We start from the raw sequence: 24,278 nt of genomic DNA, 5'->3' as shown, positions 1-24,278 counted from the left end.
CTTAGCATCAGGGCAGAGCTGTGGGAATTGCCACCTTAACACAACCACACTAAACACAGCTCAGATGAGGAGACGGTGTTTGGTCTCCATAGAAACCCTGCTGCAGCCTGGACAGTGAAGCTCTAGGACATCTGAGGACTTTAGAACTGCAGCTCTTACTGGATGTCCCAGAGTGTATTTGTGCTCTTCTTCAAGCGGGCCTCCTCTTCAGAAGTCAGAGTCACCTTCACAACATCTGAGATTCCATTTTGTCCCAGGATACAAGGGACACTGAGGAAGACATCATCCTTGATTCCATAGAGACCCTTAATCATGGTAGAAATGGGATGCACCCACCTAAGATTCTTCATCATGCTCTCAGCCAGGTCGTCCACGGAGAGGCCAATGGCCCAGGATGTATATCCTTTGAGTTTAATCACCTCATAGACGCTGTCAACCACCTGCTTGTGAACCTCCTTCCACTGCTCCTTGTCTGCATTGCTGCCCAGTTCTGGGTTCAGGTTCTTCAGGGAGACACCAGCAACATTCACACCACTCCATACAGGCACACTGGAGTCTCCATGCTCCCCTAGGACCCATCCATGACAACTTAGCGGGTGAACGCCCAGTCTTTCTCCCATCAGGTAACGGAACCGAGCTGAATCCAGATTGCAACCACTCCCAATAACTCGGTTTTTGGGGAAGCCACTTATCTTCCAGGCCATGTAGGTTAAGATATCAACTGGGTTTGAAACAATAAGCAGCTTGCAGTTTGGACTGTACTTCACAACATTGGGAATGATGAACTTGAAGATGTTCACATTTCACTGGACCAGATTGAGTCAGCTCTCTCCCTCTTGCTGACGGGCCCCTGCTGTGATAATGACCAGCTGGGAGTTTGCAGTCACACTATCGTCTTTGCCAGAGACAATTTTTGGTGTTCTGAGGAAAAGGCTGCCATGCTGGAGATCCATCATCTCTCCTTTCAGCTTGTCTTCCTTGACATCAACAAGGGCAAGCTCATCGGCCAAGTCCTTCATTAGGATACTGATGGCACAAGCCATGCCAACAGCACCAACCCCAACAACCGTAATCTTGTTCTGGGGGGGGGGGCTTGTTCTTCCTTAAGTAGATTCACAATCAGCTGGTCCTTGAGGGTTGCCATCTTGGTGGACTTTGAACCTCTTGGGACCGCTAGCGCATGATGAACAGCAGCGTGGTCTGGGTTGGCGACAGAGGCTCCAGCACCATGAATATATATTCTATATGTACTATTTGTATAACATTGCATTGAGTGATTATGAACTGTCTTCCATGGGCTCAAGGGTTTGAACATTAAGTACCCCACAGGTGGCACTGTTTATGGAAGAAAGGAGGACTAGCTGGGGGAAGTGGATGTCTGCGAATTGGGAGGGGAGTCAAGCCATGAGGGTTATAGCCTATGATTGCCACTAGCTTCAACCTCTCTTGCTGTCCTGATTCACACAGATGTGAGCAAGCAGCCTCATAGCCTGCTGCCATGCATTCCTTGCTATCATGAACGGACAAAAATAAATACTTTTCCCATTAAATTGCTTCTGATTTATTATTTGGCTACAGTGATAAGTAACCAACATAGAAAACAGGTTCAAAGAGTTGAATCAATGTCATTGCTATAGGAAACCTGACCAAGTGATTCTTAGGCCTTTGGAGTAATTATGAGAAAAGTACAGAGTTTAGAGATGCATTCTAAAGAAGTCCTAGAATGTAGCACGTTCAGCTTAATCAGCCATTCTATTGCAAATGTAGAAGACTAGAGTATTGACTTAAATGAAGACAGTAAGGGGTCAACACTTAAAAGATTTCAAAGGGGACCAAGGATTCTTACAGGAACTGCTATAAACTATCCATGTTAAAGTCTGCCAAAGACTCTGACTGTATTCTGCTGATAGAACAAAATTTCCCATTCCTGTACAGAATAAAAAGTAGGAAAATGCATAATAAACTTTTCAAAAGCTTATTAGAGTGAAAACTGCCTTTTCCTATTTCATATACATATGTGCACATTTATACAAGGGCTAGAAAAACTGTAACTTACAGAAAACAACACAAATTCATCTCAAAATGAAGGAAAAGGCCCATAAGCTAGAAGGGATGAGATTATAAACAAACTGTGAGTTTAGAAGTTGGCAAAATAGTGACTCCAGATGATGATGGAATGAAAGAAAAAGTAAGACGTCCCATAAACAAAGAAAAATAAAAGACAATTAGATAAGAAGAATACTAATAGCCCAGAAAACACAATATGTACAGTTTATATTATTAAAATTCAGAGACAGATTGTGTTAAACAAAATCCAGCTATCTTCTGCTCTCCAAAGATCCATTTAAAGCATAAAGATACAAAGTCTGACAGTGAAGGCATCTTAGTAAGGGTTACTATTGCTATGATGAAACACCGTGACCAAACCAACTTGAGGAGGACAGGGTCTATTTGGCTTAAACTTTCATAGCACTGTTTATCATTAAAGGAAGTCAGGACAGGAACTCAAAGAGGGCAAGAATCTAGAGGCAGGAACTGATGCAGAGGCCATGGAGGTGTGCATCTTACTGGCTTGCTTTTTTTTTTTTTTTTTTTTTTTTTTTTTTTTTTTTTTTTTTTTTTTTTTTATATAGAAACCAGCGCCACCATCACAGGGATGGCCCCACCTACAGGTTACTGTCCTCCCCCCATCTATTGCTAATTAAGAAAATGCCTTATTGCCTGCAGCTCAATCTCATATGACTCTAGTTTATGTCAATTTTACATAAAACTAGCCAGCAAAGAAGAGGATAGCAGGGTGGACATCATACATTGTTAACCAAAGAAGACATTCAGAGAAATGCATGTGTATGATAGAGTGTACTTTTCAATGACTATGACTAAAAAATGATTTTTAGGAATAAAGAGAATCATAAATTTATCACATAAGCAACTATTTGCCACTGTGAAATGTAAGTTTATAGGCATATGCAAGAACAGCAGTTTTAAATGTGTAAAAATGAAAGAAGTGTTTACATTGTTAGTATATAGTAAACATTGGAGAGTATTATATAGTAATCATTCCATTAAATCAAATGCACAAAATAATAATAGCAACAAGAAAAATATTATTGAAAAGATGAGCAAATGAGCTTGTATAAAATTCTGCCCTGAAAAATGTTAATGAATTTTTAAAACTAATGTTAAATTTTCTTTAGGGTCTTGATATATATCATATGATGAAATTTTCTGACTTTGTCCTAATTCCCTTTAATTCTATTTCCTTTTGAATCATGACCCTTATGACTAAATCTTTTGTCTTTTAAAGACATTTATTCCAATCCAGATTTCAATCTGGGGGGAGTCATCTATATTTGCTGGCTTCATTTTGTTGTTGTTGTTTCATGTATTTTGTTTTGTAAGGATATTGAAGTTAGTAAGTATTCACAGGAAACAATCACTATGAAAGGAAGGTGGCTGTGTGTTGTTTCAATCCATATTTAACATATTTATTCTACAATTCATGGGAGTCATCATTTTGTCAAGATACCATTCTGTCTTATGTACAGAAGAACCCTCCCCCATTATGGATCTAGAGTCATTTGGGAGTTTGGCATCTGAGCATGACTAGGGAAGTTCATGTTTATGGGGTTAATTGAGGTAGAAATATCTGCTCTGTCAGTGATACTATTCTCTGGCCTTGGTTTCTCGATTCCATGAAAAGGGGAAAGTCTGAAGAGCAAATGCAATCTTTGCTCCTGGCTTCAATTGTCAATGCAGTGTGACTTGCTGGTTTTAACTCCTATCATCTTGCCCTACCCATCATAATGAACTATACTCGAGTTATGATATAGAATAACCCCCATTTTCCTTAGGTTTATTGTGTCAGGGGGTTTTATCTTGGTGACCAGAGAAGTAACAAACACACCCAGATTTCCTGTACAGGATCTAGTTTTGAATACCTGCAGAGAACAGCTGTAATACCTGATCTCTTCCACACATGCCAGTCTTTGTAACTTGCAAAAAGAACTGTCTGAGAAGGGTTGGTGTGCTGTATAGCCATGCAGTCCTGAATGAAGTGATATAATACTGAATGTGACAAATTTAATTTTATCAAAATGGCTAAGCAAGGGTGTGCCTTGGATGAGAGAAGAGTTGCTGTGATCCTCTTTTATAGAATGTTACATATCAGTAGAAATCATCATAGATTCTGAGATAGGGATCTCTCCAGTAATTCATTTTTGTTTTTAATTCATATTGGTTCCATGTAGATTGTTTAGAAATAGCTGTAGAGTCTTGTCACCTGTGGCATTGTGACTAGAACTGGAGTATTCTGTTAAATGAAGTAAGCCAGACAGAGAAAGACAAACACTGTGTGGTCCCTCAAAAGCTGAGAGTAGAATGAATGGCTGTTGTAAAGGCTGAAGGAAGAGTAAGGAGAAGAAAGGATCGGGGAAAGGTGATCAATGGGAACCAAATTCCATTTAGTCAGGAGCCAGAAGCTTTCCTAGTAGGGTGATTATCCACAATAATCATGTAATACACATTTCAAAAAGCCAGAGAAAAGGACTTCAAAAGTTTTAATCATAACTATATACACTTTATGTAAAGACAGATTGAATAACACAATGTGTAGGTATCAAAGCATTACATATTGCCCCCTTAGTATGTATAATTCTATTTTATGTATCCATTAAGAAAGAAAAAAGGAATGAAATAAAATAATTTCTTTTGATCCTGAAAATACAGGCTGTGTATATAAAGATTACAATATCTCAGAGTGGCAAGGGTCATTATAACCTCAGACCTCATTTATGTGATGCTCTGTTCCTCTGTTCTCAGCACAACCATCAAGCCACAGTCTGACAATTGTGTCTGCCATAGGAGAAGCCCCCTTGGCTGCTACAGCCGATTCTAGTTTCAAGCTCATAGCTCCTCCTCTCTAAGCTGATGTCTGAAGGGACTACCTCCATCAGACCTATGAGCTTGCCACTCCTATCAGGGTCAGGATATGGAGTAACAATGAAGCAGTCAGTAACTTCAGCATTCAAGTACAGTGATTATTCTTTATTATTAGCACATCACAGGATATCTGACCTTGGCATTGACTATTGCAACTGTCAATCAAATATGCCATGGCAACAGTTGGGCTTCCTTCCTGCCCCTTTTTCCTATGGCTGAAAGCAATCACTCCCTCACATTTCTCCAGCAAATGTGAACTTGTAGGAAGAAGCAGTTTTAAGGCCAACACCGTGGGGGTGGCTTTGTTGGTTTGTTTATTCTCAGGGAATATGTAGCCAAAGGGAAACAATAGCTATGGGTCCCTGGTTTTGTTCACCTAACTGTCCCTGGATTCTTTCGTATGTTACTGAGCTGATCAGACACATGAAGCAGGTTTTCCAAGCTCACACAGTGAGTCATGAGCAGGACCTGGATTGAACTTCATCCCTCTATGTCCCGCGCTGCTGCCCCTTCTTCCACACTTTGCCCGTCTGCATTCAGTGCCCCCTCCAAGATTTGTGTTTACATCACCTCTGTGGTGTGTCTGCACATTCACAGGCCTCATAGCTTGGGGTGAAATTCAGCAAACATGAATGCAGCAACCTTAAAAAGACCCTTTTCTGAAAATCCTAATTACTCTGTTGGGATTTTTATTCATTTTCTTGCCTAATTATTATTAAGAATATGCCATCTGTGTAAATTAGATTTTAGGATTTCGCCATAAACTTTTGTGCAATTTAACTTAGAAAAAAGTAGCTTTTAATCTCATTTCATGATGGAAAATGTTGGTCTGATATGAGGGGCCTAATTGTCCCTACCACGTGTTAAAATCCAAATGCAGCTAAACATTAAGGTTAAATGATGATATTACTACTTCTTTGGTTTGTATTTTACATCCAATTGAAAACACAAACCTCTTGCCTCATTAATCCTTTGCAATCCAATTTTTACCCCCCTAAATGAAATGATCCTTTTGGGACACATTTATATCCTTTTAACAGCCGCCTGACAGTTCTGCTGATGGAGTTTGTATCCAACTTTGTTACTGGATAGTGACAACTTGCCCTGACGGATATGTGTACGTAATTATTCTCTCACAGTTAGATTTAATTAATGCTTATCCTCATCACGATCTTGCAGCTAGCAGGCTTTCTCTGCAGGAGCAGTTAATGGTAAAAGGATTTCCTTTTTAGCCAACAGAGACTCCAAAAGGCTTTGTAAAACTTTTTTTTAAACACTTGGAAGAAAAAAAAAGTGCATCCAACCATGATTAATTTCTCCCCTCTTCATGTTAATGCCAAATATGAACTAATTGGGGCTACATGTAGGGTTGAGATTTTTAAACCTGATTTTATACCACAGATATTGTTAATTTGCAGAGTTCTAACAAATCCAGAAAGAAAAATCTGTATTTTATTTAATACCAGGGCCTATAAACAAAGCACACTGTCTTCATGTTGCATTTGTGTTTATTCATAATATGCACATGTCCATTTTTCTAGCCTTCTCCCCAAATGCTGTTCAGAGTTCGATAATAAATTATTGCTTCAGAGTGAGATATTTAGGAGAAATGATGTAGAATATTGCACTTGAACAGAGATGATTAGGCAATTCATAAGAAGAATGACAGTGTATTTATAAAACCCTATTATATGTGAATACTTAAAAAATTATCTGCCCAATCCACACTTGTAAAATATTAATGTCTCATTTGCTTTTTATTACAGTAATAGCAGTGCCTTGTGTTTGTAGAGAGCTTAACAGTTTACAATAAATTTCCATAGCTATTGTTTGTAGTGATCCTTCCAATAACCCTATGAGGCAAGTAGAGAAAACTGGAGTCTATAGTGCTTGAGCTGCTTGTCCACAGTTGCATGCCTGGAAAGCAAAGGAACGTGGAACAGAAGATAGAGTATCTCAAGCCAAGCCCATATTGTCTTCATTACCTTGCATACAGGGAAGATTGTGTGAGGACTTAAGTGGTAGTCCCTTTTGATTTTCATTTGTCTTGCTAAAGCATCCCGTATAATCTCAGCTAAAAAAAAAATCTATCTGAGATGGATCTCATGTGATGCTACTTACATTAATGACCACATGCATAAAATATTAATGATCATTATTGCTGTGAGTTGTTATGAAAGATTTCATCTAGCAAGATTCCAGAGGCCTCTAGGAAAACGTGGCCACTTCTGGATGGAAGGAAACATATCTGTTCTCCTATTACACAAGACAATGCTGAACAGCCTTGACCTTGAAGGGCAAAAATCCTAAAATGAAATGTCAGTTATATTAGAACTATGAACGGGAAGTGGGTGTGTATAAACTATCCTATAATACAGTTGAAAAAACAAACACAAAGAAGTGAAGCAGTTGCTTTTCAACCATGGGGTTAGTGGCAGATCATACAGACTCTGGCCTCATCTCTGTCCTCTCTATTGTAGCAATGGCCTTACACTGGGGAAAGCCTGAGAAATTGCCTTGTATGTGAGTGAGAAATTGATCAGGAATGGCTAATCCAAGGTCTTGTATTGACCACAGGCAGAAATAGACCCAGAACTCTGTTTAATTTCTGCAAATTTAGTATGATTCCACAAACGTTGGTTGAATATATATTGTTGTAGTGCTTGGTGTGTGGCATGTACCAATATGGCTTCTTTTGTTTGTATTGTGAATAAGAAATGTATGAAATTAATTACTAGTGAACTTATTGTGCACAATTAAGCGAGTAAATTTTGGAGTAAAGGCTAAGGCATCAGTATGAAGCAGATTTGGCTTATAGTTTCAAAACACAAGCTGCCTGTATGTGGCTTTTTCTTGCATCTTAATATTTTTACTTTTCTGAACCCCAGAAAATGAATTTTTAATTGAAGAATAAGGGCTAAAAAAACTGTAGAAATACAATTACGTTTGTGTACAAATTATACATACAAAATACCAAGGGTTTGCCCTGTATCCTGCACAATGTTGCTTTATTCAATATCTTACTAGAGTAAGCTCTTGTGCTAGCCATGCGAAATAGATATTTGTGGTGATTGGAATGAAAATGGTTCCCATAGGTGCATATATTTGAATACTCAGTCTTTAGTTGATGGAACCATTTGAGAGGGATTAGGGAGTATGTCCTTGTTGGAGGAGGTACATTACTGTGGGTGGGTTTTGAGGTTTTCTAAAGGCCAAGACACTCCCATTTAGCTTTCGCTTTGCCTCATGCTTGTGGGTTAAAATGTATATTCTCAGGTACTACTTGATCATCATGCCTCCCTGACTGTTGCCATGCTCCCAACCATGATAGTCAAGAACTCTAGCCCTCTGCAACCATGAACCTCAAATTAAATACTTACTTTTATAAAATCTATTGGTCATGATATTTTGTCATAACAATAGAAAAGTAACCAATATAATGTTATTGTCTTTAATATATCCATTTTGCAAGTGAAAACAATAAGGCTCACAGATAAGGTTACATCAAAAGCCAGATGTCTAGTCAGTGACTGTGGTGATTTGTGTTAAGTTTCAACTAGACAGAATTGAGAATCACAGACTGGTGAGGGGTTATTTTCTTTACTGTAGTTGATGTGCGACTACCCATCTTGAGTATGGGAGGAACTACTTTCTTAGAAGGGGATGCTGGACAGTTTAAAATGCACAAAATGAGCTGAACACATAGGAACATTCACTGAGTTCTATTCTGAAAACTTGGAAGGAATAAAACGAGCTGCTTCAAGATCCTAATACCTTAACTTCCCCACTATGATGGACTGTACCTTGACCTGTAACATAGAATAAATCTTTTTTCTTTTAGGTTGCTTTTGTCAGAGGATTTTATCATAGCAACAGGAGAAGGGACTAAGACAGTGAGAAAACTTTGACGTAGCCCTAGTTAGTTGAATTGTAAAGGCAGGCTCTTGACTGCAGCATATACAGCCTCTCTCAGGAAAGCTTGTGCTAGAGCAGTGGGTGGTGACACATGGTACCCAGAAGGTCATCATTGAGTTCTTGTTGCTATGGCCACAGTATTCGTCTCTCCTGAGAACCTGGCAGAACAGTGAGCCTCAGACTGCTACTCAAGGATGAAGCCTGCCTGGCTCCCTGAGCATTACCAGCTTTTTAGGTGATTGTGATCATGAAGTGGGAAAGACATTGTAGTCACAAAATAGCGCTGTCTTTGGTTTCCTTTTTCTTGAAATTTCAAGACTTTGGAGGCCCTACAGGTCCACAGTTTCTTCCTCTTTTGGGTCTTTATGTTATTCGCCCTGTTTCTGATTTTTAGGTGTGTGTTGTTCTCTTATGTGGATGATCAAAGCCAGCATGAGAGGGGTTCAGGGCTGTCAGCTTTGTGAGGAGGTAGGCTCCAGGGAACTTAGACATGATATGTGTTGTACAGTGAATTGTGACATATGTTTGGTAAAATATAGGGGGAATTTCCAGAGAATTCTCTGCCTCCTCCTCTCTAAAACTACCACCAGTATAAAACACAGCCATGACTACTTTATTGGGTTCCTTTATTTTCTCATATTTTCATTAGATTTTTCAGAATTTCAAACAGTGTCTTTTTATTATACTCCCCATGCCCCACTCAGACCTTGGTTAAGGGAAATTTCTACCCATCGCTCTGTCAAGGAACTGACAAGCAAATCACACCATGTATCTACATATATCCTACTCTTGGATCTCTCCTAAACCACCATTTCAAAGTTGTGTCCCTAAAACAGCAGTGTCCATTTCTAGTTTGATTCTTTGTATCCACTGGCGGTGCTCTCAAATATTGTATGTCTGGTCTCTTCCAGCCCTGATACCAGATGGTCATAGGAACACAGTGAGTAAAAGACACCAGTCTAGCATGGCCAATGGCATCATATCTGGGAATTCTATATAGTCCATGTGTGCGCTCTTTCCTTGTTTGCACCTAATCCTGAATATGCTATTTCCATTTTATAAGGACACTCAGGATCTGAGCATAAGTTGAAATCATTGGGTCTCCTTGGAACATCTGTGATGTGCTATATTATGGCTATAGTCTGTTGAAATATTAGCAGTGTCTCAGGGACTTTTACCCCCTTACCACCCTAAATGAAATTTATAGGTCGCCAAAAGCCTGCAGGAGGATTTCAATTGCATGCCTCCTAATGGACACTACACATTACCTATGAACAACAGTAATACACCACAGGCTTCATTGGGTGACAGGGTGCATGTGGCACTTATTTATATCACAACCCAACTACTAGTGCAGAGTCCTTACCTACTCTGAGGTCCACTCAGAGCTGGCAGCATTCCATGTCATGAGGCCATGGAAGTATTCCAAAATATATAATTTGTTGCCTTCAGATTCAGTATAGGTACACCTGACATCAGGCTTCCTTCTGAAGGACAAGGAAGAAAAGGAAGCCATTGCTTCTTGATTTTGGTTCTGTGGCATGACAGGGTTTACTGAATTTTTCACACTTCACTGATGAAGTGAACCACCAATTCTTCCTAAGATTTATCTCTGACCTTCAAACATGTATGTTTATCAAACCCATAGTTTCCCTTTTGTGGTCATCTGGTGTATGTATAGATTTCAGTGTTATTCTTTGACTTGTACACATTGCATTTGTCCTTTCAGACTACTGTAACAGAATGTATACAGTTAGCATAGCCATGGGACAAGACTAAAAATATGTAGTAGTGACTACCTCATGTGAACTAAAACTACTTCTGTTCTTCTTCCTGGAAGGAGTTTTAAAATGTGTTCTGCAATCGCTATATGCAAATAGTATATGCCAACACTGTGTTAATTGCCTATAGCATGGGCAACACACGTAGTAGCTAGAGTTGTTAGAGTTTACGCTACTTTATTGTGCAAACTTGAAACTATGTTCAAAAGTTTGGTAAGGTAAGTACTCCAGAAGGTGTGAAGTAAATCCTATGTAGATCCATGTTCACATCAGTGACGATTTCACATTTCAGTACCCTTTAACATGCCATTTCATCCCTTGCAGAATGAAGAAAAGCCTTTTATTTTGCATGGAAACGACCGATAAATTAAATACTACTATGATGGAGCCCTCTATTCCTATTTTTTTTTTAAAAAGTCTTTAAGATGATCACCTATCACTTTATTTACCTTCAAGATGAAATATCATTCTTGGTGAAGTCTTTTGGTTGGTGGTGGGAATGGCCCTACTTGGTCTCTCCACTTGATGTTTTTAATCACAGAATTCAGGGAAACCATGAAAAGGGTGTTCTGCAAACTATTAAGTCTGTCATTGTCAATATGTACTTAGGGACTAGGTAAATAACCACCCCTGTGACTAAATCAGAATTCCATGCTTTTGTTTAGTACTCTCTTGGTTCTATGGGTCTCAATGTCAACATATAGTAAACTGCCTTTGAAATGTCCAATATTCTTACCTGTGTATGGTTAACCTGATAAATGGTCATAACTCCTCATGATAAAGTTCTCCTAATATACTCTGTGTGTGAATGTATGTGTGCATGCATACGTGCGTGTGTGCATATGCGTGCGTGCGTGCGTGCATGCGCGTGTGCGTGTGTGTGTGTGTGCGTGTGCGTGTGCGTGTGCGTGTGTGTGTGTGTGTGTGTGTGTGTGTGTGTGTGTGTGTTTCTGGATCCCTTCTTCATGGATACCCAGGCTGTCTATAAATCATTGGTTTAGGTCTAAGAATTATTTCAGGCCCATTAACTGGGTATGTGATTGATATTTTGTTAGTGCTTACCAACATGACACACTTGCTCATTTGGCAGGAAGACCTGGAATGTGTGTGGGAAGGCAGGGTTTTCAGTTATCCTCAAGAGGCATGCTAAGAGCTTTTTATCTCTCCCATGCTGAACAAGAGCCAAAATATTTTGTACCTTTTCAGCATTTCATAATTACATAATATATAAATATATACAATTTCTTTTCTTTACAGCTCTGAAAATATATATCATTTCCTTTAATATAAAATAATAGCTATTCAGCATAACAGAATTTTTCATGTTCTAGTGCCATTATCCTTCACTGCTCATTCTCTCTCTCTCTCTCTCTCTCTCTCTCTCTCTCTCTCTCTCTCTCTCTCTCTCTCTCTGACTGCTCACAGAAAAGCTTCTAAAGTCAGAACTCAAAAACCTTCCTGTAAAATATAGGGTAATATTCAGTGCTATTGCAGAACTCCTGATTTTTACCAATTGTGTCCCTGTATTTTATCGGTATGTGTTGATTAGTAACATTGCTTTTTATGTTAATGCATTTTAAAATAAATTTTACTTTGAAGTAGATCAGAAAGATAATTTGTCCAAAACCAGGCACTGAGAACAAGCTGAGCTCAAATTGTGTACTCAAGCACGGGTTCTTTCGAGTACTCATATGTGTTGGCTCCACTTTGAACTATGGAGGGAGTAAATTTGCAACCAGTTTTTGTGCCAGTGCACTGAGGAGTGTGTTACATGGTGCAGAGATCTCTAGAGAACACTCTCCTTACTTCCTTTACTGTCCTTAATAGGGGCCTTGCTACCTTGGTCATCATAGTCCTTGGTACTTACATTCCTTAAGCCAGAAATCAATTCCTGGGAATGGAGAACAGTTTGGGAAATAACATACCATGTCTAATAAAATCAATTTCAGTACTTTCATTTCCCTAGTGAATTTTCCCACTTAAATAAATAGTTGAGTTCCTGAAAAGTGTATGTCTGCGCAAGAGATTTACCAACCTGCATGTGGATCTTATCTGGGAAGGAGAATGAATTTATAATTTCCCTTCACCTGCTCTCCTTAGAGTTTTTTTCTCGTTGTTTTGAGCCATATCTCTTCATGTATTCAGCAGTACTTATTGAGCACATTGTGTGTCTAGGAGGGTGTGTGTGTGTGTGTGTGTGTGTGTGTGTGTGTGTGTGTGTGTGTGTGTGTGTTTGTCACAGGAACAACTAAGACTGTGGTAATAAAACAGAGAGATGCTGATAACCCTAAGCCTGTACTGTCATGTAAGAGGGGGCAATGAATGGAGCTGCAATGTCTTTCAGAAAGTAGTAAATGCTACAGAGAAAATAGTGTAGAGGAAGGAATGATGTGGTATCAGAAGAGGGGGTCTCAGATAGGGCGATTCAGGGAAGGGTTCTATATGAAGGTATTTTGAGTACAGACATCTGGATGAAGTGAATCCAAAGCATTATAAGCAGGGAAAGACAACATGATGACCCTGATGCCAGAGGTAAGTTAATATATTTGAAGGCCCAGGTTTGGAGGTGTGGAGCACTGTGCAGAGAGAAGCAAGGCTAGAGAAGCAGAATGTGGATCCATGACTTAAAACAGTTGTTGGTTTTAGAGCACCATCCTAGATTAATGAGCAGCCATTAGAAACTCATAAACAGGGATTATAAGTGGCTTGATTTTCATTTATAATATTTTGTATGGAAGTGACATTGGAGACATGGAAACCTGGAGACTGGCAGGGAATACTAAACATGGCTGAATAGAGAACATGGAAGTTTAACCTGAGATTACAGCTGTGGAGATGGCAATACATGACTAAGCCTCTGGGTTTTAAGGAGAAACAATAGGGCTTATATGGGTTGGCTCTTCTCTAGGAGAGAGATAGAAAGGTTCACCATGACTATTATGTTTATCATGTTCTCTTCCAAGTTAAAGCTGGTGATATTCTTTTTGGGATGGAAGAGACCAGCCAAAGAACCTGATTAGGAGCCATTTCCAAGAATGCTAACTATCCAGTCATGGTCTCTCATTAAACTGAGTATGGTTTACAATCTGTCTGGTAAATAGAAAATTGCTTTTCTTTTTTAAGAAGAGAAAAAAGAGGAGTTTAAAATGGTATATGGTATATGGTATGCCTAAAGCCATATGGCAACATGAATAGAGCCACAGTGCAGCCACTGAGATCCTGAGACTTAGCTAGTAATAATTTTCACGCCACTGGGTTTTGAATCCCTTCAAACAGTCATAACATTAGTTTGTGCCTTGCCCTTATGGGTGTAGAACAAAAACTGAAGTTACAGGTTCTTTTTACATTACGGTGATTTAAAAAAATGCATATGGGTGTTTTCCCTGCTTGCATGTCTGTGCATCACATGTGTGCCTGGTGCCTATGGAGGTCAGAAGAGGGCATCAGCTCCCCCGAGGCTGGAGTCATATACAGCTGTAAGCTGTCATGTAGGTGCAGGAAATCAAACCTATGTCCTCTGGAAAAGCAGCTGGTGCTCTTAACCATTGAGTCATCTCTCCAGGCCATAGAACAGTGATTTCAAAAGTGGGTTCCACCTGCATCCATCTCTATTGTCGTGAAATACCATATTGGTGGTGGTGGCAGTCGAGAGGAGGGACACTTGCATCCAGGGCATATGAAATTTACCCCAGGATTCCTTACTCAGTCTGAAGAAGGAGTGTAAGGTCTGCTCTGACAAGATACTGCTTTCTAGTGGGACAGAAATGGAAAAGGGCAGAGGGGCAGAGGTTGGTAGCTCAGGGAAGGGAAAATTCAGTCTCAGCACATGTAAAATATTTCACATTGGGATCAACAGGCTAATAACTCGGCAAATAGTATTAAAATGAGAACATCCTTTCAGAGTGTCTGCAGATCTGTGGAGATCATCCTGTGAACTCTTCTTGCTTTGTTTCTTTTGGCCAATACTCTCTCACGCTTAGCACTTGTTAGGTGCCATACCAAAAACATAGGAGGGCAAAACCCATACTGGAGACATTGGGAGTGGTCAGGAGAACTCTTCCTACCCACCAACACCCCCCTGCTACTCTTTCCTAAAGCAGTTGTATTGAAACAACTTTAGATACTTAGATTCATGTTGTTGGGTTATTTATTTTTTAAAAAATATTCTCCTACCCTCTTCTGCAAAAGCCACTTAAAACTCTAAACTTGCTCAAGAAAGAAAAAGAAAAGTGCAAATAGCCAATTGAATTTAGTCTATTCCATTTGGATCTCAGCTAATTAAAGTTAGAATTTGTCCAGAAGGCTTTATATTGTCTGGCTCAGAGGAAATGGACCTTTCCCAGCTTAGAGGAAATGGAGGTTCTTCATCTCCAATGGATGTTCTCCCCTCACCCCACTGAGCATGAACTGCTCTGAAAACTTCCCAGTGCCAGCATCAGCTTCTGTTCTACAGAATGTTGCCATACCATATGGAGAGCTGAGGACAGCACTGGGTATGGAGACCCTGTCAGGTCACTTCTGTCATCTCCTCAACATGTGAGTGAAGGCACACTCTGCTCATGTCATGCAGCTGGTAATGGACCTAATTAGATGACACGTGGGAAGATGCTCCTTTCATGAGGACCCCACAAGCCGTCACCACACATTCTCTAAGATATTCATGGATACACCAATCCAAGCAATTCTGCTAACCATGTAGCACCATCAGTCCAAGGCAGGTGCATTCCCATATAGACCGACTTGCTTGGAAAGATGGGCTTCAAAAAGAATTTAGAACCAAACTCATATGATGGCCTCCCAGAATGAGCATTTTCTTGAACTATGTTTAGTGAGAGCCAGATAATGGAAAAGATTATATATTACCAATATATTTTCATCCTCACTTCATAGGTTTATCGTATACAATGCACTCAACTAATGGCTTAATTATACATAAATTGGTAGTAGAATAGAACTCCAATATTTCCTTAGTCATCCAAAGTTTGCTGCATCCTTTGAATGTACCCTCTAATTTGTTTCACAATAGCCCTGAAGAGTAAGCATTGTCTTAGGGATGTGGAAACCAATGTTTAAAGAGGTTAAGCCACACAACTAAGGAACTGTTACAGGTGATTACTAGTACATAACAAATTGTCACAAAGCTTTGTGGTTAAGAATCATAGATATTATTATCATTATCATTATTATTATTACTATTAATACATTTATATTTGCTCACAGTTCTTTGTATTGGGAATATTGGAAGGTATAAACTAGTAGTGCTTACTTGGGGCATTAATGTGGTTGAGCCCAATGACAGATATAGCTGTAGGTATCTGAGGTTGTAGGAAGCTAGCTGTATGCTGGCTCATGCAAATTGTTGATTTCTGCTCGTGCTGTGACCTGTTTGCCTCCATGAGGCCTCTTGAGAGGTTTTGAGGAGTCAGGTTCTGTAGATCAAGTCTGGCTTCTGTCAGTGTAGCCCTCCTAGGAAAAACTAGATGAAGCTGCATGTCCCCATCTGACCTTGTTTTGGGAGGCCTACGGCTCCATTTCTGCTGTTCCTTTCATTCAAAGCAGTAAGAAGCTCACACAGATGCACGAATCAGAGGCCATCTCAACTCAAGAGGACATGTGCAAAAGAATGGAAAAGCTGTTTAAAGCCACCACAGAATTCAAGAAGTGAGATGTGTTTGCATGTTTTCACTGCAAATCTAGTCTTTCTTTCCTAGCCTATGTTGGATATATATGATGGATTTTCAGTACAGAAAATAATTCCAAGCTAATGTGGGATATAGCAAAAGTTTCCTAGTTGCTGGAGAAAAAGGGATTATTCTGCTGAAATCAGGCTATCTGATAATTCATTGAATTGTCTCTCCTCCAATTTCATGCCTGAAATGCAGAGGAGAAGTGAGGACTATTGTCCCTCTGGGATTACCTCTCTGCCCTTAAAAGAGAACACCAAGAAGAAAGTAATTTGGGACAAGTTGTCTTAGATTACGTATTGCTTATATGTGTAACCAATAACTGGGTGCACTTCTCAGTCTGATAAATGGCAGAGATAATGGTTCAGTTCACTGCAGAAATTTTGTGGGACTGCTGAGGCTCCGTGGTAGACTACTTCTCTTGTAGATTCAAGGATTATATTACATCCCCAGTACCATAAAAATAAATAAATAAATAAAATTTGTAAAGTTCCCCAAAGAACAGACAGAAAAAATTAAAAACAAATTGCATCACCCAGCCACCCAAACAGCACCTATAGTTAAATTTTAATCTGTTTTTTCTCAATTCACTAGTATTTTTCTATATTCAATTCTAAATCAAATTTACCAAGTGTAAGTTATATAAACTGCACTAATTTATAGTTTTCAGTTCTGCAAGTTTTGGAAAATATAGCCATTAGAAAACATTTCATATCCCCCCTCTAAAGAATTCTCTTGGCTTTTTGTGACGTTCTTCCCCCACAGTAGTCAACCACAAATCTGCCTTCTGTAACCATAGTAAATGTGTCTTTTGTAGTGTGTCACATAAGTGATGGAAAATAGTATATTCACCTTTGTGTCTGACATCTTAGCTTCAGCACAGGGATTTTGACATTCATCTGCACTATTGTACACAGCTCTAGGTCATTTTCAATGCTTAATGGCTTTGTCATCTGGAAATATATTTCTGTTTCATCTGCGTACCCATTGATGAACACTCGAATTCATTCCAAGACTGTGTTACTCTGAGTAGAGCTGCTATGAATGTGTACAGTAGTTTATGTGAGCATATGCTTGTGTTTCTCTTGAGTAAATAACTGTGTCAAATGTCAGCTGTGTATATTGCTGAGTTTCCTGTCTGGCTTTTTGTTTGTTTGTTTGGTTGGTTGGTTGGTTGGTTTTTGTTATTTTTTTTAATCTGTTGCCCATTCTTTAGTGATACCAATGCTGCCTTGGTTTTGTGGCCTTATGGTAAACCTTGAAACCCTAGAGTGCAAACCCCTCAAGATTGCTCTACTTTGCAGCTGCTTTGGCATGGCAGGTTGTTTGTGCTCCTCTATACATTTTGGAATTATCTCAATTATTTCTGTGTGAGAATGCCTGCTAAAATGACAACTAGAATTCCATGTAATATTTATATAAATCTGGGGTGGGATCTTAAAATTCTATTTATTCAATCCACTTGCATAGCATTTTTGTTCATTTGTTTAGCTTTTTTAAATTTCTTTTGGTGGCACTTTGTAGTTTTTGTAGAAGTCAAGCATGTCTTCTACCAAACATTTCATTAACTATTTAGACTACACTTTGCACTAGTGCAGAAGGAAGTGCTTTGGAACATCATTTCCACTTGTCCTCTGTCAGTCTGTACAACTACAACTGACTTCTTGAATATTTACTTCACATTTTTCAGCCCCACTAAAGATCACTTATTCAAAGAGTTATTTTATAGATTCCTTGTAGCTGTTGTATGTATAAATAGTCATGTCAACTGCAAGGAGATGCAGCTTTACTCCTTCTTTTTAAATTCTGGTCCTTTCCTTTGCTTTGCTGTATTGAAAAGGATTGAGCAAGAATCTCTGTGCTTCATTTCAGCAGTGACACTGTGATGTTCATCGACTCTTGTGCCCTTCATGTTCATGTTGCCTGGTGTTCCCTGGGATCGCATCTTATACTAAATTCTGTGAATGTCATTTTGTCCCCTTTCATTTCATTATTGACAATGTCTAGGTGTCTATCATTAGGCTTTTTGGTATTGTCTCATGAATGCCCTGGTCATCGTGTAAAATTGTTATACCTTCTTCTGTTTCTTCTTTGGCCATGAAATTGCTGCTATTCTATCTTCAAAGTCATTAATTATGTTTCCCATCCAGTCAGGGCATCCAGTAATTCCTATTTATTCTTATTTATCTTTTTCTTTTAATTTTTACTATTCTTTCAAAATGTCATAGTGTATACAATGTATCTTGATCATACCCACCCCTCATTCCTCACTCCAAATATCCCCTCGGACCCCCATCTAATCTTCCTCCCAACTTTATGTCCTCCTTCTATATCCATTTGTTTGTTTGTTTAACCCACTGAGTACAATTAGTGATGCCATTATGTGTGTCGATGTGGAGTCATCCAATGGGGAATGAGGGATCCTATCAGTGGCCACACTCCTAAAGAAAAGTAGTTTTCTCTCCACTTGCAGCCATCAACTTGCCAATAGCTCCTTAGGTAGGGGCTGGGGCCTCAGGATACCCTCTCTAGTCCTTTTAACTGGCTTGATTTTGTTCAGGTCTTGGGCAGTAATCACAGCCACTATGAGTTCATGTATGTAACAGCCATGTCACATCCAGACCACAACACTTCACAGGATTCCTCTCCATTTTCTCAAGTATTACTTTCTTTCTGCCCCATCTTCTGTGTTGTTCACTATGTATCTACATCTATATCTATATATCTAAAATAGACACACTCCTATAGAATAACGATTCTCCCTCTCCAACAGTCATCCACTTGCCAGCAGATATTATATATGTTTCCTGTAATAATTTTTACATTTTTATTCATTGAAAGCATCGTGTGCCTAATTGATTTCAGGTATAGTGACACCTATCTGATAATTCTGACATCTATATCCTCTTAAAGAAAATTTACAATTGTCTTTTCTCTTGAAAATAGGCAAGGTTTCCTGCTTCTCTGTATACTGAGTGACTTTAAATTGATTTGGGGGATATCTTGACTTATTGTGATGAGAACCCTTGGATTTTGTTGTATTTCATCACAAGCTACTGATGCTTTGTTTTATAACACTGTTAACTTGCCTACTTCCAGTTTTTCCTGGAATGGCATGCAGTAGCTCAAATTCCAGAGTTGTATTACCGGTAGCTGAGCTTGTTGGGACCTGCCTCATACCTTTGTGTCCCAGAGGGCAGCCAATATGTGAGCAAAAATTATACAGTCTTTGGACTTCCTTTTTTGGTTTCTGTCTTTCTTTCTTTAGTTTATCTGAAATGCATTCACCAGATCCTCAATCCATTAAAAGAAAATGTGTTGATGTACCTGTAGCCTGGTTAGCATGTGTGGTTTGCCTTTCTAGGGATAAATATACATGCTGTTATTTTCTTTCTAGAACCCCCATGTAGTGTTTTATCTTTTGATAAATTGTATCATTGTTATGCATAAGATGGTGGGGGGTATCAATATCTTTTTCACATGTAACACCCAGAATCTCCATGTTTAGTGCTAATCAATTGTTAATATGGAGTTTATGTTTTCTGTATCAAGTTGGACATAAAATTATCTATTTTATAATATGCTCAAATAGCATTAACGCATGTATAATGGTGCATAAACCCCTTCTTATGTATACAATAGTCTCTTTAGGGTGAATTCCCAGAAGTGTATCAAAAGAGATGGATATTTTTAACATATTTCTTTTTCATATTGCAAAATTGCTTCCCAAAAGGGTTGTAGAAATTTGCACTGCTCACAGCAATTTAGGAAAATGATCATTTCATAAAATCCTTGCCAGCACTGGATATTAGTAAAATAAGAACATTTCAATTTTAAAAGATGAAAATTTATAACCAAAAATTTAGGAGCATACACATACACATCATAATTTAATAGCAGAGGAGAGAACCTGCTGGTTCTCTGGCCAGAGATTCTGAAATGAAATGGATTTTTGCACAGAACACTATGAAAAAAACCTGAAGTGCTTAACAAATAACTAAAGATAGCTGCAAAGAGAAATGACATGGGGATCATAAAGGGAAGAGATATGTTAGTATAGGAAACTAAAAGATGGGAAGGAAGGTCAAAATCCCTAACAGTTTATCCTAAACTTCCAAGACTACTTCCAGGAAGGCTACAACTTCATATTTGTCAATGTATTACGGGTGAAACTGAAGGAAAACCAACAAAAATAATTCAAGGTTTTCAATTGCTTTTGGAACAACGAGAACAAGAAAATGATTGCCCCATTGCATCAAATAACCAAAACCTTATTACTAGATGAAAGTATAGAACTAAATTCATCCTGAAACTGTCAGATGTGTCACTTATATCAAGAAAAATTCTGAAAGCTAGAAGAGGGAACATAAAGATGTTTCATACGGAATGGAATTTTAACATGCATAGAAGTAGTAAGTATTTACTTTGAAGTCCCTGTCTCCAGGTACAAGCAAATTACTTTTAAGGTGCTAAAATGATTTGAGATATGGTTTCAGAACCGCAGGGATGATTATAATCTTGGAGAAATCAAGACAGGCTGAAAAGCTTGTAAAAATCTGTGGAAAGGTGCTGGAGAAATTGTTCAATGTATAAGAGTGCTATATAGTCATAACTACCTAGATTTGGTTCCTTAGCATTCATCAAAATGGTGGGAATGGATATGTGCCTATGGCCCTCGCTGGAAGAGAGTAGTGGAGATAGGCATATTGTCGGGACTTGCTGGCCAGTTAGCCAAGTTGAAAAATGGCAAGCTCCAAGTTCTGGAACAGACCCTGTCTCAAAGAGATGAGGTGGAGAGTGATAGTGTAAAACAGTCTATATCTTCCTCTAACTGTGCACACAGTTATAATATCTACCTATCCATCTTCTGTATCTATCTATCTATCTATCATCTATCATCTATCTATCTGTCTATCATTTGTCTCTGAGACAGGTCTCAATATGTAGGCCTCACTGACCTGGAAATTGCTGTATAGACCAAGCTGACCTTGAATTCAAAGATATATACCTGTCTTTGTTGCCAGAATGCTGGAATTAAATACATGTGCCACTGTATCTGGCTTGACTCTGTAGTTTTGTTCAAACCAAATACTCCTTTCAAACATTGTTTTCCTGATAAGTAATTCAGGGATAACCAAATCAACATAGTAACACTTTTATATACTAAATGAGTTTTCAACAAATATAAATCTCTAGTCCTCCTGCCTGACATTTGGCAGATACCTAGTAACTCTTAGTTCTTTCTCCTTGTGTTTATTCAATCCATATAGGAAATAAAATCAAAGAATAATGAAAAGGAGAGATCGAACAGTTACGACAAAAGTATCTTGAAAGACTAGAAGAAAGGGCTGAATCATACAGATATAATTTGGCAGTACAAAATATTCCTGACTTTGGTATAGAAAAATCAATTCTACAGATAGGAAAAAGACCTGTGTTGTTTGCAGTTCATGTGAACAAAGAACTGAGGGCATATTGAATATAAGTCAGCTGTCAGCACAACTGCAGAACTCCTGGTAGTGTGATTATGTCTCATATACAGGGCCAGCAACTGGTAACTGGTTTCTTCTCAGTGGAGGTCAGATCACTCCTGAGCTGTCATGACTGATTCTGGCCATCAAAATTCACAAAGCACTTGAGCAGACTTACTTTATGTTTATAAAAAGGCGACAAAATTAATTCAAAATATGAAAATCATATCAAAATCACTAAAAGTCTGAAATAATAATGGAATACCCAGTGCTATGGGGGATGATGGAGGATACAGTCGGTTGGCCATTCTTACATACAGCAGATCAGGATTACGTAGGTACATCTTCGCCAGAGATCATTTTGACAATATGGATCTGAGGTATGAATTGAGTCAATCTTGTTTTGTATAGCAACTCCTCTTCATGTAGGCTTCCTTCACATCACTATTTAGAAAAATAAGTGAACAAACATTTCTGATCAGTTTTCTCCAATGGGGGGGGGGGTCATTGGGTACATCATCCACCCTCCAGGGCAGACATCTTTCTCGGAGTATTTGGCCAACACAAAACAAAACAAACTCCATGTTTTTTTTTTGTTTTTTGTTTTTTGTTTTTTTATTTTGGTTGGTTGTTTTATGTTATCATTAGTTGTTGGGGGGGGCATTTTTTTTTTAATTATACCAGTGTTTTGTTTGTTTTGATTTTCAGTTCTGGAGGGTTTCTTTGTCTTTAGAAAGAAAGGATATGAAGTTGGGTGGGGAGGGAGGTAAAGAGGATCTAGGAGGAGTTCAATGAAAGGAACACATGATCAAAATATATTATATGGGACAATACTTTAAAGGAAAAGTTTTCTAAGGCTAGTTTATTTCAGTGGTAAAGTGATCACATAGCTTGTTAGAAGTCCTGAATTCAATCTTCAGCAACATTAAAAAAAAGAAAAAATGAAAACCTTAGACACTAGGGGATTGGTTAAATAATGAGGCAGATATTAAATTATGTTAGAAATGAATATTAACACAAATGCTAATGTTTACAACGCATTAATCCTTATTTTAATTTCACAAATGAGCTGTGTTTATTTCCTCCAAAGAGGTGAAAAGGTGGTCAAATAGAAGAAAATTATTATTTAGAGAAAATTATTCTTAATGTTTTATTGGATATACATGATTATATTGGCAATATTAATCTGTAGATCTAGGTATGTCCACACATAAAAATACACATGCATAGTATAGATAGAAATTATGAAGGAGAAAGATGCTATGCATATAATTAAATGCCAATACATAGTTCAAGAACAAGGACATATGAACTCAGTTTTTACAAAACTCAGAGGGTATTCTCATAAAAACAGTACACACTGTAAAATATATGCATTTTAAATATACAAAAAAATAGTATTTTACTTGGTTGCTATGTTCATTTTGTATTATAATTTTTCTAAAATAAATTATAATCCCAAAAGTCCTATTTTAAAAATAAGTGAGAAATAGCTGAAAAGATTATTAATAATATTTGTCTTTGGATGGGAAGATTGCAAGTAGATTCACTAGCTGTCCTCTGAAAGGCTATCATATGGAATATAGAAGCAACCTGACCTTGTCATTCCCAATGGATAAATAGAATCTGGATAATGCAAATTACATGAGACTTGATTCTCAGCCAACAGCAGAGACTCAAATATTCCCTTTTATCCAATTGCCCCGCCCCAGAACTCCCTTTGTATCCTATTTCCATTTTGCCATCAGTGAGCTACATGACCTTGAGCAAGCCATTTATAGCATCTCTGACCCTCATTTTCTTATCTTTCAAATGGAATAGCAATGCCAATCTCATCCAATCATCCTGAGGGACAAATATGTCCTTATCTTAAGGAAGGAATTAAAACTGTTAAGTGGTATGCAATATTTGCTGGATGTTAATATCTTTTTCATTTATCGTCTTAGTAACAGGACAGATGTAGACCCTACATCTCTGGAAACTGAGTTCATCTTTCCATTGCACAGGGCTGGTACATGATAATGGCTTAAAAAGACAGTAATTTTATAAGACTAGATACTGTAGGTTTCTTATTATCTACTTCTGCAAAATATACCATCCCAGACTTAGTTCCTTAAAATTATAATCTTTTTCTCATAGATTGCAGAAGTCAAAAGTTCATCAAAGATAAAAGAGGCATGTATTGTCTCAGCTCCACAATAATCAGGCTCTGTCTGGGAAAACTACTATTGGAGATGGGTTAGAATCAATTAGAAGCTGTTTCCCCTACATTTTGCCACCAGGGATGGCTGAGGTATTTTGAAAATTCATCTCCTCTGGGTTGTTGATGACCCCTTCACATGGCTGAGCCTCTCACAGTGCAATGGCAGATTTCCAAAGAGGCAACATACAGAGTGCCTGTATTACAAGAGAGCCAGAGAGGCTGTGCTGTCATTTAGATGAGCACTGGATGTCTCTCACTCATTCCTTCATAATAAGTGGATTGC

The 24,278-nt window shown here is 38.4% G+C and overlaps 1 protein-coding gene and 1 pseudogene across 4 annotated transcripts in view; one reads left to right on the top strand and one right to left on the bottom strand.

Moving 5' to 3' along the window:
- The window catches only part of Astn2 (astrotactin 2), a 952,034-nt gene that overhangs the window by 275,710 nt on the left and 652,046 nt on the right, over positions 1–24,278 (top strand). The gene's annotated exons all lie outside the window — the stretch shown is intronic.
- Positions 11–1,200, bottom strand: LOC102928417 (L-lactate dehydrogenase A chain pseudogene; annotated as a pseudogene).

The sequence above is a fragment of the Peromyscus maniculatus genome, chromosome 2 (genome assembly GCF_049852395.1).
Source record: "Peromyscus maniculatus bairdii isolate BWxNUB_F1_BW_parent chromosome 2, HU_Pman_BW_mat_3.1, whole genome shotgun sequence".
NCBI classification, from domain to species: domain Eukaryota; kingdom Metazoa; phylum Chordata; class Mammalia; order Rodentia; family Cricetidae; genus Peromyscus; species Peromyscus maniculatus.
The sequence above is the reverse complement of the archived record's forward strand: the minus strand, read 5'-3'. Positions and strand labels throughout refer to the sequence as shown.